We start from the raw sequence: 13,818 nt of genomic DNA, 5'->3' as shown, positions 1-13,818 counted from the left end.
GAAGGTATTTTCCACTTTTACTATGTCATATGGTTTCAAATTTTATCTATTATTATGCTTTCCTTTTACATTAAAAAGTGTTACAGAGAATTTCACATGTAATGCAACTGAAATTGAATACAGAGGACAATGTATATAATTAAACATTTTCACTAATAAAATAAAAAGAATGGACAAAAATGATGAGTAACATAAAAAATAAAACTAAGTCTCAGAAAATAATTTTAAAGATAACTGAATAAATTGATTAAAATAATTGAAATTATAAATATTTAATTTATTATATAGTTTTATCAACTTCCTCCTTATACATATTACACCTTACTAGGCAAAGTGATAAGCAAATGCTATATACAGAGCTGACATTTTACCAGAGAAGCATATTAGTAACCCAATTATACAGTTAATTATTATAATTATAAAATGCCTTAAATGAATGGGATACGTGAATCCATTTTAAGAGACTTTTGGTTTCTAAGGTGATGGGCCCTAAAGTTATATGAACCTCTTCATGGTAAATGTCAAAATTATTTGCTGCAAGATATGATGTTTCTTCTCCAGAGTTCCAGTATAGCATTTGTCATATCTGAGTTTCTGAGAGTGTAGATTAATGAGTTCAGCATGGGGGTTATGACTGTGTAAAACACGCTCAATGTTTTATCAATGGGAAAGCTCTTAGTAGGTCTCACATACATGAAAATACAGGTGACGAAGAAAGAGACAACCACAGTGATTTGGGAACCACAGGTCTGGAGGGCTTTCCGCCTTCCTTCCTGACTCAGATTCTTCAGAAAGTGCAGGATGACTCCATAGGAGACGAGTAAGAGCAGAAGCACTATAGTGCAGACCAGTTCTTCACTGGCCACAACTAAGATGCCAATGACATAGGTGTCAGTACAGACGAGTTTCAGTAAAGGGAATATGTCACACATAAAATGATCAACGACATTGGGGCCACAGAGCGGGAGCCAATAAATAGTGCTAAGTTGAATAATTGAGTGCAGAAAACCTCCAACCCAGGACACCACCAGCAGCTCAACACACTTTCTGCCTCATGATCACCAAATAATGCAAGAGCTTACAGATGGCCACATAGTGTTCATAGGCCATCATTAGCAGATGAAGACTTTGGATCCACTGAAAAGGTGCTCTGTAAAGAGCTGAGCCATACAAAATTGGAAAGATATGATATTTTCCCCAAAGAACGTATCAGAAATCAATTTTTGGGTAATGGCTGAAGAATAAATGGCATCCACGAATGGTAAGCTAGCAAGAAAAAGTATATGGTTGAGTTTAGAGTCTCACTGACAGTGATGGTCACAATAATGAATAGGTTGCCCATCATGGTCAAATGTAGAAGAGCAAGAACATAATATAAAGTACTTTCTTCTCTTTTGGCTTCAGTGTGAGGCTCAAAAGGACAAAGTTAGTCACATCTATTCTTTTTTAGTTATGGATTTCACAAATTAGAATAGTTTAGCTATAAAATAAGGAAAATATTTTAATGTATTATAAGCTAAATATGACTTTCCATGTGGTTCAGTGGTAATGAATCTGCCAGCCAAAGCAGAGATGCAGGTTAAATCCCTCGCCCAGGAAGATGCCCTGGAGAAGGAAACGGCAATCCACTCCAGTATTCTTGCCTGGGAAATCCCATGCAGAGAACCCCTGAGAGCTGCAGTCCATGGGATCACAGAAGAGTTGGATATGACTTAGCAACTAAGCAACAAGTACAAAGCTTGATATTGTCTTTGTACATTCAGGCAAAATTGTTTATGGAACTACTGTATAGCACAGGGAACTCTACTTGATATTATGTAACAACCTAAATGGGAAAATAATTTGAAAAAGAATAAATGCATGAATAAATATATCACATTGCTGTACACGTGAAACTAATAAGACGCTGTTAATTAACTACACTCCAAAATAAAATAAAAGGTTTTTTAAAGATGCCTGTGGAGCAGCTCTTTGTATCAAACATCCTATCACAGAAATTAGGATTACCATGTTGAATAAGATTGTTTCCATGCTATCAGTGATTTAATATATGATGATTGGATTATATAATTTATAACCTATTAATTATAAATATATTCATATTGTGCTAAAGAGCACCTAAATCAAATTGATACCAGGGAATTCTTCCCAGAAGAAGCAATGCTTTACCTGATTTTAAAGAAGTGGGAAAACAGAAGAGGATAGCAGGGAATAACATGAAAAGATGCACTATGTTTAAAGACACAAAACCATAATACTCAAGACTCACTTAAGATAATCTACATATTCAGTCAGTAGAGCAAATTTGAATATAAAGACCAAAGGTCACATATTAGCTGTTCAGTTCAGTTCAGTTCAGTTCAGTAGCTCAGTCTGTCCTCTTTGCGACCCCATGAATCGCAGCACGCCAGGCCTCCCTGTCCCTCACCAACTCCCAGAGTTCACCCAGATTCACATCCATCCAGTCAGTGATGCTATCCATGCATCTCATCCTCTGTCGTCCCCTTCTCCTCCTGCTCCCAATCCCTCCCAGCATCAAAGTCTTTTCCAATGAGTCAACTCTTCACATGAGGTGGCCAAAGTACTGGAGTTTCAGCTTTAGCATCATCCCTTCCAAATAAATCCCAGGACTGATCTCCTTCAGAATGGACTGGTGGTTTCTCCTTGCAGTCCAAGGGACTCTCAAGAGTCTTCTCCAACACCACAGTTCAAAAGAATCAATTCTTCGGTGCTCAACCTTCTTCAGAGTCTAAATCTCACATCCATACATGACTACTGGAAAAATCATAGCCTTGACTAGACAGACCTTAGTCAGCAAAGTAATGTCTCTGCTTTTGAATATGCTATCTAGGTTGGTCATAAGTTTTCTTCCAAGGAGTTAGTGTCTTTAATTTCATTGCTGCAGTCACCATCTGCAGTGATTTGAAGCACACACACACACACACACACACACACACACAATAATAATAATAATAATAAATAAAGTCTGACACTGTTTCCACTGTTTCCCCATCTATTTCCCATGAAGTGACGGGACCGGATGCCATGACCTTCGTTTTCTGAATGTTGAGATTTTAGCCAAATTTTTCACTCTCCTCTTTTACTTTCTTCAAGAGGCTTTTAGTTCCTCTTCACTTTCTGCCATAAGGGTGGTGTCATCTGCATATCTGAGGTTATTGATATTTCTCCCAAAAATCTCGATTCCAGCTTGTGTCTCTTCCAGTCCAGCGTTTCTCATGATGTTCTCTGCATATAAGTTAAATTAACAGGGTGACAATATACAGCCTTGACGTACTCCTTTCCTATTTGGAACCAGTCTGTTGTTCCATGTCCACTTCTAACTGTTGCTTCCTGATCTGCATACAGATTTTTCAAGAGGCAGGTCAGGTGGTATGGTATTCCAATCTCTTTCAGAATTGTCCACAGTTTCTTGTGATCCACACAGTCAAAGGCTTTGGCATAGTTAAAAAAGCAGAAGTAGATGTTTTTCTGGAACTCTCTTGCTTTTACCATGATCCAGCGGATGTTGGCAATTTGATCTCTGGTTCCTTTGCCTTTTCTAAAACCAGCTTGAACATCAGGGAGTTCACGGTTCACATATTGCTGAAGCCTGGCTTGGAGAATTTTGAGCATTACTTTACTAGCATGTGAGATGAGTGCAACTGTGTGGTAGTTTGAGCATTCTTTGGCATTGCCTTTCTTTGGGATTGGAATGCTTATTCAGAACAATAATTGCCTTCTTTCAATGTCCAATAAGAGGTTCTTCATTTCATTCGGGAGAAGACAATGGCAACCCACTCCAGTACTCTTGCCTGAAAAAATCCCATGGATGGAGGAGCCTGGTGGACTACAGTCCATATGGTCTCAAGGCATCGGCTTCACTTCTGACGACTTTGCTTCATGACTTAGCAATTTCACTTTCACTTTTCACTTTCGCAATTTCACTTTCACTTTTCACTTTCATGCACTGGATAGTGAAATGTCATCCCAGTCCAGTGTTTTTGTCTGAAGAATCCCAGGGATTGAGGAGCCTGGTAGGCTGCTGTCTATGGGGTCGCACAGAGTCAGACATGACTGATTCGATTTAGTAGCAGCAGCAGCAACAGCAGCATTTCATTTGAGACTTCAAACTTATCATATTTCTAGCAATGTTAAATAATTTTAACATTAATTTTTCTCTCAGATGATAGATAATAGATTCTTTCTCTATAGCCATTTTGTTCTCTTCTGGGAACATTGAGACCACATTTTATTGTTCATATTTCTACCAATTGTCTCTTAAAGGCACTTTAGGACTTTTCTAACAGGCAGCCCAAAACTCTTTAAGCATCTACCCACTACCGAAACCCAAAGCCACTTGCTCATTTTTTGGTATTTAGTATAATACTTTTTTGTATCAATGTCTTTATCAGTTTATTAGAGCTTTTATAAAAAAGTAACAAAAATTGGGTGGATTTAAAAAATGGAAATTTATCATCACACCATTCTGGATGCTAGAATTCTAAATCAAGTGTCAACAGGATTGGCCACTTCTAAAGACTGTGAGAAAAGGACTTGTTCTCTGCTTCTTTCCTTGGCTTAAAGATGACCAGATTTAAGTTCACATGGTTTTCTCCATGTAAACCTATCTGTATCTGAATTTCTTTTTTAATAAGAAAACTAGTCTTGTTGCATTAAGGTTTACCCTAGTGATCTTATTTTAAATAAATTAACTCTGTAAAGAACCTATTTCCAGATAAACTCACACGCTCTAGTTTTAAAGATTCAGTTCAGTTCAGTCGCTCAGTCATGTCTGACTCTTTGTGACCCCATGAATCGCAGCACACTAAGCCTCCCTGTCCATAACCAACTCCCGGAGTTCACTCAGACCCATGTCCATCGAGTCAGTGATGCCATCCAGCCATCTCATCCTCTGTCGTCCCCTTCTCCTCCTGCCCCAATCCCTCCCAGCATCAGAGTCTTTCCCCGTGAGTCAACTCTTCACATGAGGTGGCCAAAGTACTGGAGTTTCAACTTTAGCATCATTCCTTCCAAAGAACACCCAGGGGTGATCTCCTTCAGAAAAGACTGGTTGGATTTCCTTGAAGTCCAAGGGACTCTCAAGAGTTTTCTCCAACAACACAGATCAAAAGCATCAATTGTTTGGCACTCAGCTTACTTCACAGTCCACCTCTCACATACGTACATGACCACTGGAAAAACCATAGCCTTGACTAGATGGATCTTTGTTGGAAAAGTAGTGTTTCTGATTTTCAATATGTTAACTATGTTGGTCACAACTTTTTTTCCCAAGGAGTAAGCGTCTTTTAATTTCATGGCGGCAGTCACCATTTGCAGCGATTTTGGAGCCCCCCAAAATAAAGTCTTTTCCACTGTTTCCCCTTCTATTTCCCATGAAGTGATGGGGCCAGATGCCATGATCTTCGTTTTCTGAATGTTGAGCTTTAAGCAAACTTTATCACTCTCCTCTATTAATTTTGTCAAGAGGCTCTTTAGTTCCTCTTCACATTCTGTCATAAGGTCTGAGGTTATTTATATTCCCCTGGCAATCTTGATTCCAGCTTGTGCTTCTTCCAGCCCAGCACTTCTCATGATGTACTTTGCATATAAGTTAAATAAGCAGGGTGACAATATACAGCTTTGACCTACTCCTTTTCCTATTTGGAACCACTCTGTTGTTCCATGTTCAGTTCTAATTGTTGCTTCCTGGCAGCCAGGAGGAGGTACCGCAGGGCCCAGGTCAGGGGCAGTGGCTGAGAGGAGCAATCCAACATCCAAGGAGCAGTGGCTGCACAGGCACAGGAAGGCCTAGAGGAGCTACTCAACATTCAGGTCAGGAGGGGTGATGGTGAGGAGATACCCCTCTTGCAAAGTAAAGCACTTTGCTGGAGCATCCATGAAGAGATACCCCATGTCTAAGGTAAGAGAAACCCAACTAAGATGGTAGGTGTTGCAAGAGGGCATCGGAGGACAGACAAACTGAAACCATACTCACAGAAAACTAGTCAATCTAATCATGCTAGGACCACAGCCTTATCTAACTCAATGAAACTCAGTCATGCTGTGTGGGGCCAACCAAGACAGGAGGATCATGGTGGAGAGGTCTGACAGAATGTGGTCCACTGGAGAAAGGAACAGCAAGCCACTTTAGCATTCTTGCCTTGAGAACCCAATGAACAGTATGAAAAGGCAAAAATGATAGGATACTGAAAGAGGAACTCCCCAGGTTGGTAAGTGCCCAACATGCTACTGGAGATCAATGGAGAAATAACTCCAAGAAGAATCAAGGGATAGAGCCAAAGCAAAAACAATACCCAGTTGTGGATGTGACTGGTGATAGAAGCAAGGTCCAATGCTGTAAAGAGCAATATTGCATAGGAACCTGAAATGTTAGGTCCATGAATCAAGGCAGATTGGAAGTGGTCAAAGAGGAAACAGTAAGAGTGAATGTCTACATTCTAGGAATCAGTGAACTAAAAAGGACTGGAATGGGTGAATTTAACTCAGATGACCTTTATACCTACTACTGTGGGCAGGAATCCTTAGAAGAAATGGAGTAGCCACCACGGTCAACAAAATAGTCCAAAATGCAATACTCCGATGCTCTCTCAAGATCAACAGAATGAACTCTTTTCGTTTCCAAGGCAAACCATTCAAAAGCATGGTAATCCACGTCTATGCCCCAACAAGTAACACTGAAGAAGCTGAAGTTGAACAGTACTATGAAGACTTACAAGACCTTTTAGAACTAACACCCCAAAAAGATGTCCTTTTAAAGATGAGGACCCCAGCATATAAATTTTAAGAGGACACAAAGGAACCATAATTGTGTCCTCAGACGTATCACATAAGTCATAATAATCACTTCCTCAGATAATGCTTCTCCAAGCTCATGTCTTACAACTCTCCATGTTCACTCTGCCCAGTTCAGTTCAGTTCAGTTCAAGTGCTCAGTCGTGTCAAACTCTTTGAGACCCCATGAACTGCAGCACGCCAGGCCTCCCTGTCCATCACCAAATACACGAGTTCACTCAGACTCACGCCCATCGAGTCAGTGATGCCATCCAGCCATCTCATCCTCTGTCATCCCCTTCTCCTCCAGCCCCCAATCCCTCCCAGCATCAAAGACTTTTCCAATGAGTCAACACTTCGCATGAAGTGGCCAAAGTACTGGAGTTTCAGCTTCAGCATCATTCATTCCAAAGAAATCCCAGGGCTGATCTCCTTCAGAATGGACTGGTTGGATCTCCTTGCAGTCCAAGGGACTCTCAAGAGCCTTCTCCAACACCACAGTTCAAAAGCATCAATTCTTTGGCGCTCAACCTTCTTCACAGTCCAACTCTCATATCCATACATGACCACAGGAAAAATCATAGCCTTGACTAGACAGGCCTTAGTCGGCAAAGTAATGTCTCTGCTTTTGAATATACTATTTAGGTTGATCATAACATTTCTTCCAAGGAATAAGCGTCTTTTAATTTCATGGCTGCAATCACCATCTGTCCATGCTAGTAAAGTAATGCTCAAGATTCTCCAAGACACGCTTCAGCAATACGTGAACTGTGAACATCCTGATGTTCAAGCTTGTTTTAGAAAAGGCAGAGGAACCAGAGATCAAATTGCCAACATCCCCTGGATCATGGAAAAAGCAAGAGAATTCCAGAAAAAAAAAAAACAACACCCATTTCTGCTTTATTGACTATGCCAAAGCCTTTGACTGTGTGGATCACAATAAACTGTAAATTTCTGAGAGAGATGGGAATACCAGACCACCTGACCTGCCTCTTAAGGAATCTGTATGCAGGTCAGGAAGCAACAGTTAGAACTAGACATGGAACAACAGAGTGGTTTCCAATAGGAAAAGGAGTACATCAAGGCTGTATATTGTCACCCTGCTTATTTAACTTATATGCAGAATACATCATGAGAAATGCTGGACTGGAAGAAACGCAAGCTGAAATCAAGATTGCCAGGAGAAATATCAATAACCTCGGATACAGATGACACCATCCTTTTGACAGAAAGTGAAGAGGAACTAAAAAGCCTCTTGAGGAAAGTGAAAGAGGAGAGTGAAAAATTTGGCTTAAAGCTCAAGATTCAGAAAACTAGATCATGGCATCCTGTCCCATCACTTCATGGCAAATAGATGGGGAAACATTGGCTAACTTTATTTTTCTGGGCTCCAATGTCACTGCAGATGGTGATTGCAGCCATGAAATTAAAAGATGCTTACTCCTTGGAAGGAAAGTTATGACCAACAGAGACAGCATATTAAAAAGCAGAGACATTACTTTGTGAACAAAGTTCTGTCTAGTCAAGGCTATGTTTTTCTAGTAGTCATGTATGGATGTGAGAGTTGGACTATAAGGAAAGCTGAGCGCCAAAGAATTGATGCTTTTGAATTGTGGTGTTGGAGCAGACTCTTTGAAGTCCATTGTACTGCAGGGAGATCCAACCAATCTATCCTAAAGAGATCATTCCTGAATATTCATTGGAAGGACTGATGTTGAAGCTGAAACTCCAATATTTTGACCACCTGATGCAAAGAGCTGACTCATTTGGAAAGATCCTGATGCTGGGAAAGATTGAATGTGGGAGGAGAAGGAGACAACAGAGGATGAGATGGTTGAATGGTATCACTGACTCAGTGGACGTGAATTTGGTAGACTCCAGGAGTTGGTGATGGACAGGGAGGCCTGGCGTACTGCAGTTCATGGGGTCGCAAAAAGTCGGATGCGACTGAGGGACTGAACTGAATTGTCCATAAATAGATGAATGCACAAAGATGATGTGGTACATATATTTAATGGATATTTTGTGGGGGTTTGGTTAAAAATCATGATGGGTAAATATAAGCATAACATAATACCAGTAAAATACATGAGGGTAGTGGTGCACTTTTTAAGCTTAACATAACTGTAGAAAAAGCCTGATAGATTTCACCATATATTGTGAAATTTCATTCCTGCTTTATTCTGTACTTTTCCTTTAAAAAAATTCTATTCTCTTCTGTTCTACCAAACTGATTTTATTAATATTCCCATTGTTGTTCTGTCACCAACTTGTGTCCGACTCTTTGTGACCCCATGGACTGCAGCATGCCAGGCTTCCCTGTCCTTCACTGTCTCTTAGAGTTGGCTCAAACTCATGTCCATTGAGTTAGTGATGCCATCCCACCATCTCATCATCTGTCACCTCCTTATCCTCGTGCCCTCAATCTTTCCTAGCATCAGAGTCATCTTCTAATAAGTCAGTTCTTCACATCTGGTGGCCATAGTATTGGAGCTTCAGCTTCAGTATCATTCCTTCCAATGAATATTTGGGGTTGAATTCCTTTAGGATTGGCTGGTTTAATCTTCTTGCAGACCGAGGGACTCTCAAAAGTCTTCCCCAGCATCACAGTTCAAAAGCATTACTTCTTCAGTGCTCATCCTTCTTTATGGTCCACCTCTCACATCTGTATATGACGACTGGAAAAAACATAGCTTTGACTCTTCGGACATTTGTAGGCAAAGTGATGTTTCTGCTTTTTGGTATACTATCTAGGTTTGTCATAGCTTTTCTTTAAAGGAGCAAGCCTCTCTTAATTTGATGGTTGCAGTCTCCATCTACAGTGATTTTACTCCCATTAATAGAATTTAAATTGCAGTTTGAAAATGCTATTCTTACTCAGATCTAGAGTATCATTAGTACATATTAATTGAGATCATATACATTAAAACATAACATGAGTTTATATTTTTACTTTTATACTTAATAGCTTTGTGAACCTGGGCAAGTTACTTAATATCTCTGAGCTTCCATAACCGCGTATATAGAGTGAAAATGATAATAATATTAGTTACATAATTTTTTTTTGTGTGAAGTGATTGGAATTGTGTCTTGTTACATAAGGAGCACTTGGGCTTCCCTTGTGGCTCAGACATTAAAGCATCTGCCTGCAGCGCGGAAGACCCAGGTTTGACCCCTGGGTTGGGAAGATCCCTGGAGAAGGAAATGGCAACCCACTCCAGTACTCTTGCCTGGAAAATTCCATAGACTGAGGAGCCTGGTAGGCTGCAGTCCGTGGGGTCACAAAAAGTTGGACATGACTGAGCAACTTCACTTCACATAAGGAGCACTAGTTGTTTGCTATTATCATTTGTGTTTGTATTAGTCACGGTCCTCTGGAGAAACTGAACCAATAGGATGTATGTATAAGTAAAATGACATTTATGTTAAGTAATCAACTCGTGATATTATGGAGGCTGGCAAGTACAAATTCTGTAGGGTGGAGATTCAGGAAAGAGTTGATGTTATAGTTCAAGCCCAAGCATCAGGCTAAAGACACAGGAAAAACCAATGCTGAAATTTCAAATCTGAATGGAGTCTGCCACAGGATTCTCCCTTGTTCAGGAAAAATCAGTGTTTTATGCTATTCAGCCCTTCAACTGGTTAGATGAAGCATACCCACAAGCTGGAGGGCAATCTGATTAAAAATTCACTGATTTGAATGTTATTCTTATCCAAAAAAACACCTCCACAGAATCATCTAGAATAATGTTTGGCCACAGATGGGCATTGTGATCCAACCAAATTTGCGTATATAATATTTCACATCATGGTAAAATAAACATGTTAATTGTTCAGCACACTGAAGACACTGGGAAAAGACTGGGGTATCCAAGTGAGATATTATATCATTTTCAAACATCATATTTTAATGAAACAAATACAATTCAAAATCATAAGAAAGGTGATTTGAACTTGTATTAAAGTTGCAAATATTTTTCCAAATTTTTGAATGGAAAACTTGAGTTTGCTTCCAACAGTTTACCTCAGCTTTTTCAGTTGAAATGACAATGAAAATTTTCTGAAGAATAATCTTTTAAATTAAAAAATATATAGTTACTGTTTTTATTGGAGTATAGTTGCTTTGCACTGCTGTACTAGTTTCTGCTATACAGCAAAGTGAATCAGCTCTACATGTGCATATTATATCTTCTTTTTTTAAAATTTTCTTACCACTTATTTCACCACAGACCATGGAGTAGCATTTCCTGGGCTATGTAGTCAGTTCTCATCAGTTATCTATCTTATTTGTTGGTGTTGTATAGTCACTAAGCTATGTCAGAAACTTTGTGAACTCATGGACTGTAGCCTGCCAGGCTCCTCTGTTCATGGGATTTCCCAGGGAAGAATACTAGAGTGGGTTGCTATTTCCTTCTCCAGGGTATCTTCCCAAACCAAGCTTCGAACCCAAGTCTCTTGCATTGCAGGTAAATTCTTTACCATCTGAGCCACAAAGGAAGCCCTATCAATTTTATCCATAATAATAATTTGAAATTTAATTTTTGCCTCATTCAGATACTTACAGGGCCTGACATTAAATTTAAAGAAATGATGTTAAAGCTATCTTTCATTTTCTCCTTTTGTGAAACATAGTTTTGAGATTTCTTGTTACAATGCAAATGAATTTCAAATCCAGTCTCATGTTCACATATAGAGTATTCCTAAAGCTAATGAATCTCTAAACTGATAAATGTTCATATGGTGTTAGATAGTCATGATGCAGCCTAGATGCCAGTAAAATGACAAGTCAGCTAAAGATGTACATGTTTCTGATGAATGTGAAGACAGATTTGGGAGCCCAGGTGGACCTGTATTTGCCAGCAAACTTCACCAGACACAATATTCACCACTTCCTGCCTGATTGTCTCTCCACAGAGCTATCCTGCTGTACCATGACTCTTATCCACAATGGGACCGTGGAGACAGTTGTTCAGGTGCCTGGATTAACCAGATTAACATAGGATGTTAAAGTGGAGAACGGAGCAGAGGACGTCTGGGTTAGTTTCCCTGGGGTCCTGGTGGGAAGGCCATCAGAGCACCCTCTGCAAACTGCCTTATGTATAGTACCTGAGGAGGCTGCCAGGTCTGTGTGGCCAGCTCCCCATCTTTGTCCCGATATATCTAGGCACACTTGTACTTTGTGCTTTAATCGAAAAAGTCTTTTCATTCAGCACTGTCCCCCTAGCAGAATGCCTGCTACAGAGTAGGAGCTTAGTAATATTTGTTAAATGAATGTTCATAAACTAATATTGTATATTCATCCTAATTTCAGTAGAAAATATTTGCTTTGTCCTTGCATGGCTAGAAAAGTTACTGACAATAGCTGGACTATTCATCATAGTCAAAAATGTGGGGGGGGGAAAAAAAAAACAAAGATCAATTGACAAACAAATGGATAATCAAAGTGATATATCCATATAGTGAAAATGAAAGTGAAATTTGCTTAGTGGTATCCGACTCTTTGTGACCCCATGGACTATACATTCCATGGAATTCTCCAGGCCAGAATACTGGAATCGGTAACCTTTCCCTTGTCCAGGGGATCTTCCCAACTCAGGGATTGAACCCAGGTCTCCCACATTGTAAGCGGATTCTTTACAAGCAGAGAAACAAGAGAAGCCGAAAATACTGCAGTGGGTAGCCTTTCCCTTCTCCAGGGTTTTTCCCGATCCAGGTATCTAACTGAGGTATCCGGCGTTGCAGGTGGCTATTCATATTGTGGAATATTACTCAGCCTTATAAAGGAATGGGATCCTTATACATGCTACAACATGAATGAAATTTAAAATATTCAGCTAAGTGAAATAAGCCAGATGTAAAAGGACAAATATTGTATGATTCCACCTATGCGAAGTACTTGTGCAAAGTCGTTTCAGTTGTGTCTGATTCTGTGCAATCCTATGGACTGTCGCCCACCAGGTTCCCTGTCCACGGGATCCTCCAGGCAAGAATATTGGAGTGGGTTGCCATTTTCTTCTCCAGGTTATCTTCCCAACCCAGGGATCAAACCCGCATCTCTTACATCTCCTGCATCGGCAGGCAAGTTCTTTAGGACTAGCGCCACCTGGGAAGCTAAGAGTAGTCCAATTCACAGATTTGGAAAATAGAATAGTGGTCACCAGCAGGTAGGGGAGGGGACAGTATGCAGTTATTGCTTGATAGGTACAGGTTTTAGTTTCAAATTATTAAAAAAAAATAGTTCTGAAGTTGCAATAATGGTTGAATGAGTGTTATTTACTTAATGGCACTTATACATTGTCAATTACATATAATGTCAATTATACATTGAATGGTTAAAGTGACAATTTTATATATGCTTATGTTATTTTACTATGATTTTTTAAAAAAGTTGATAGATAGGATTTGTACAGAATAAGGGTTTATATTCTGCCTTAAAGAAGTATCCAGGTCTTGACCTTTTCTCTTAAAAAAAAGATACAAATTTAAAAAAGAGAACCTCAAAATGATGATGATGATGATGATGATGATGATTATGAATGTCATCCTTAAAAGCACAAGCTTTAGGCCCAGATGCACTTAGCTACAGATGGAATGATCAACTACTAAAATAATCATTTTTCTGTTTAATATTAAATCCCACTGAGCCATAGCATTATGTCCTATATAGAAAACTATGTTTCAGCTATTACCAGTCTTAAGCAAGTGTTTATAAACCATGAATATATTATTCTCTGGCTAAATATGTAGTAAAAATAAAATGTGATACAGATGTTTTCAAAACACTAAACAGAGGAGAAAGGTTTAAAACAAGGAAGATCAGAAATGAACCACCTAACTTAATAGCAGTTATATTTGTGTGATGAGATCATTGAAAACAATTTTCTATTTTCTGTGTTGTTTGAGCTTTTTATAATGAGTATATTTCTATAACATCTACTTAAAAAGAATCCTAGAATACCCTTAAGAATGTCCACTTAATTCACTATTATCCTTTTCAAGGGTATTAAGTCTCCTTTCATTTATTTT

The 13,818-nt window shown here is 39.2% G+C and overlaps 1 pseudogene; it reads right to left on the bottom strand.

The window, feature by feature from the left end:
- Positions 1-527: 527 nt before the first annotated feature.
- Positions 528-11,936, bottom strand: LOC114118354 (olfactory receptor 4A47-like; annotated as a pseudogene).
- Between the last annotated feature and the right edge of the window lie 1,882 nt (positions 11,937-13,818).

The sequence above is a fragment of the Ovis aries genome, chromosome 15 (genome assembly GCF_016772045.2).
Source record: "Ovis aries strain OAR_USU_Benz2616 breed Rambouillet chromosome 15, ARS-UI_Ramb_v3.0, whole genome shotgun sequence".
NCBI lineage: Eukaryota > Metazoa > Chordata > Mammalia > Artiodactyla > Bovidae > Ovis > Ovis aries.
This window is presented reverse-complemented; position numbering and strand designations above follow the sequence as displayed.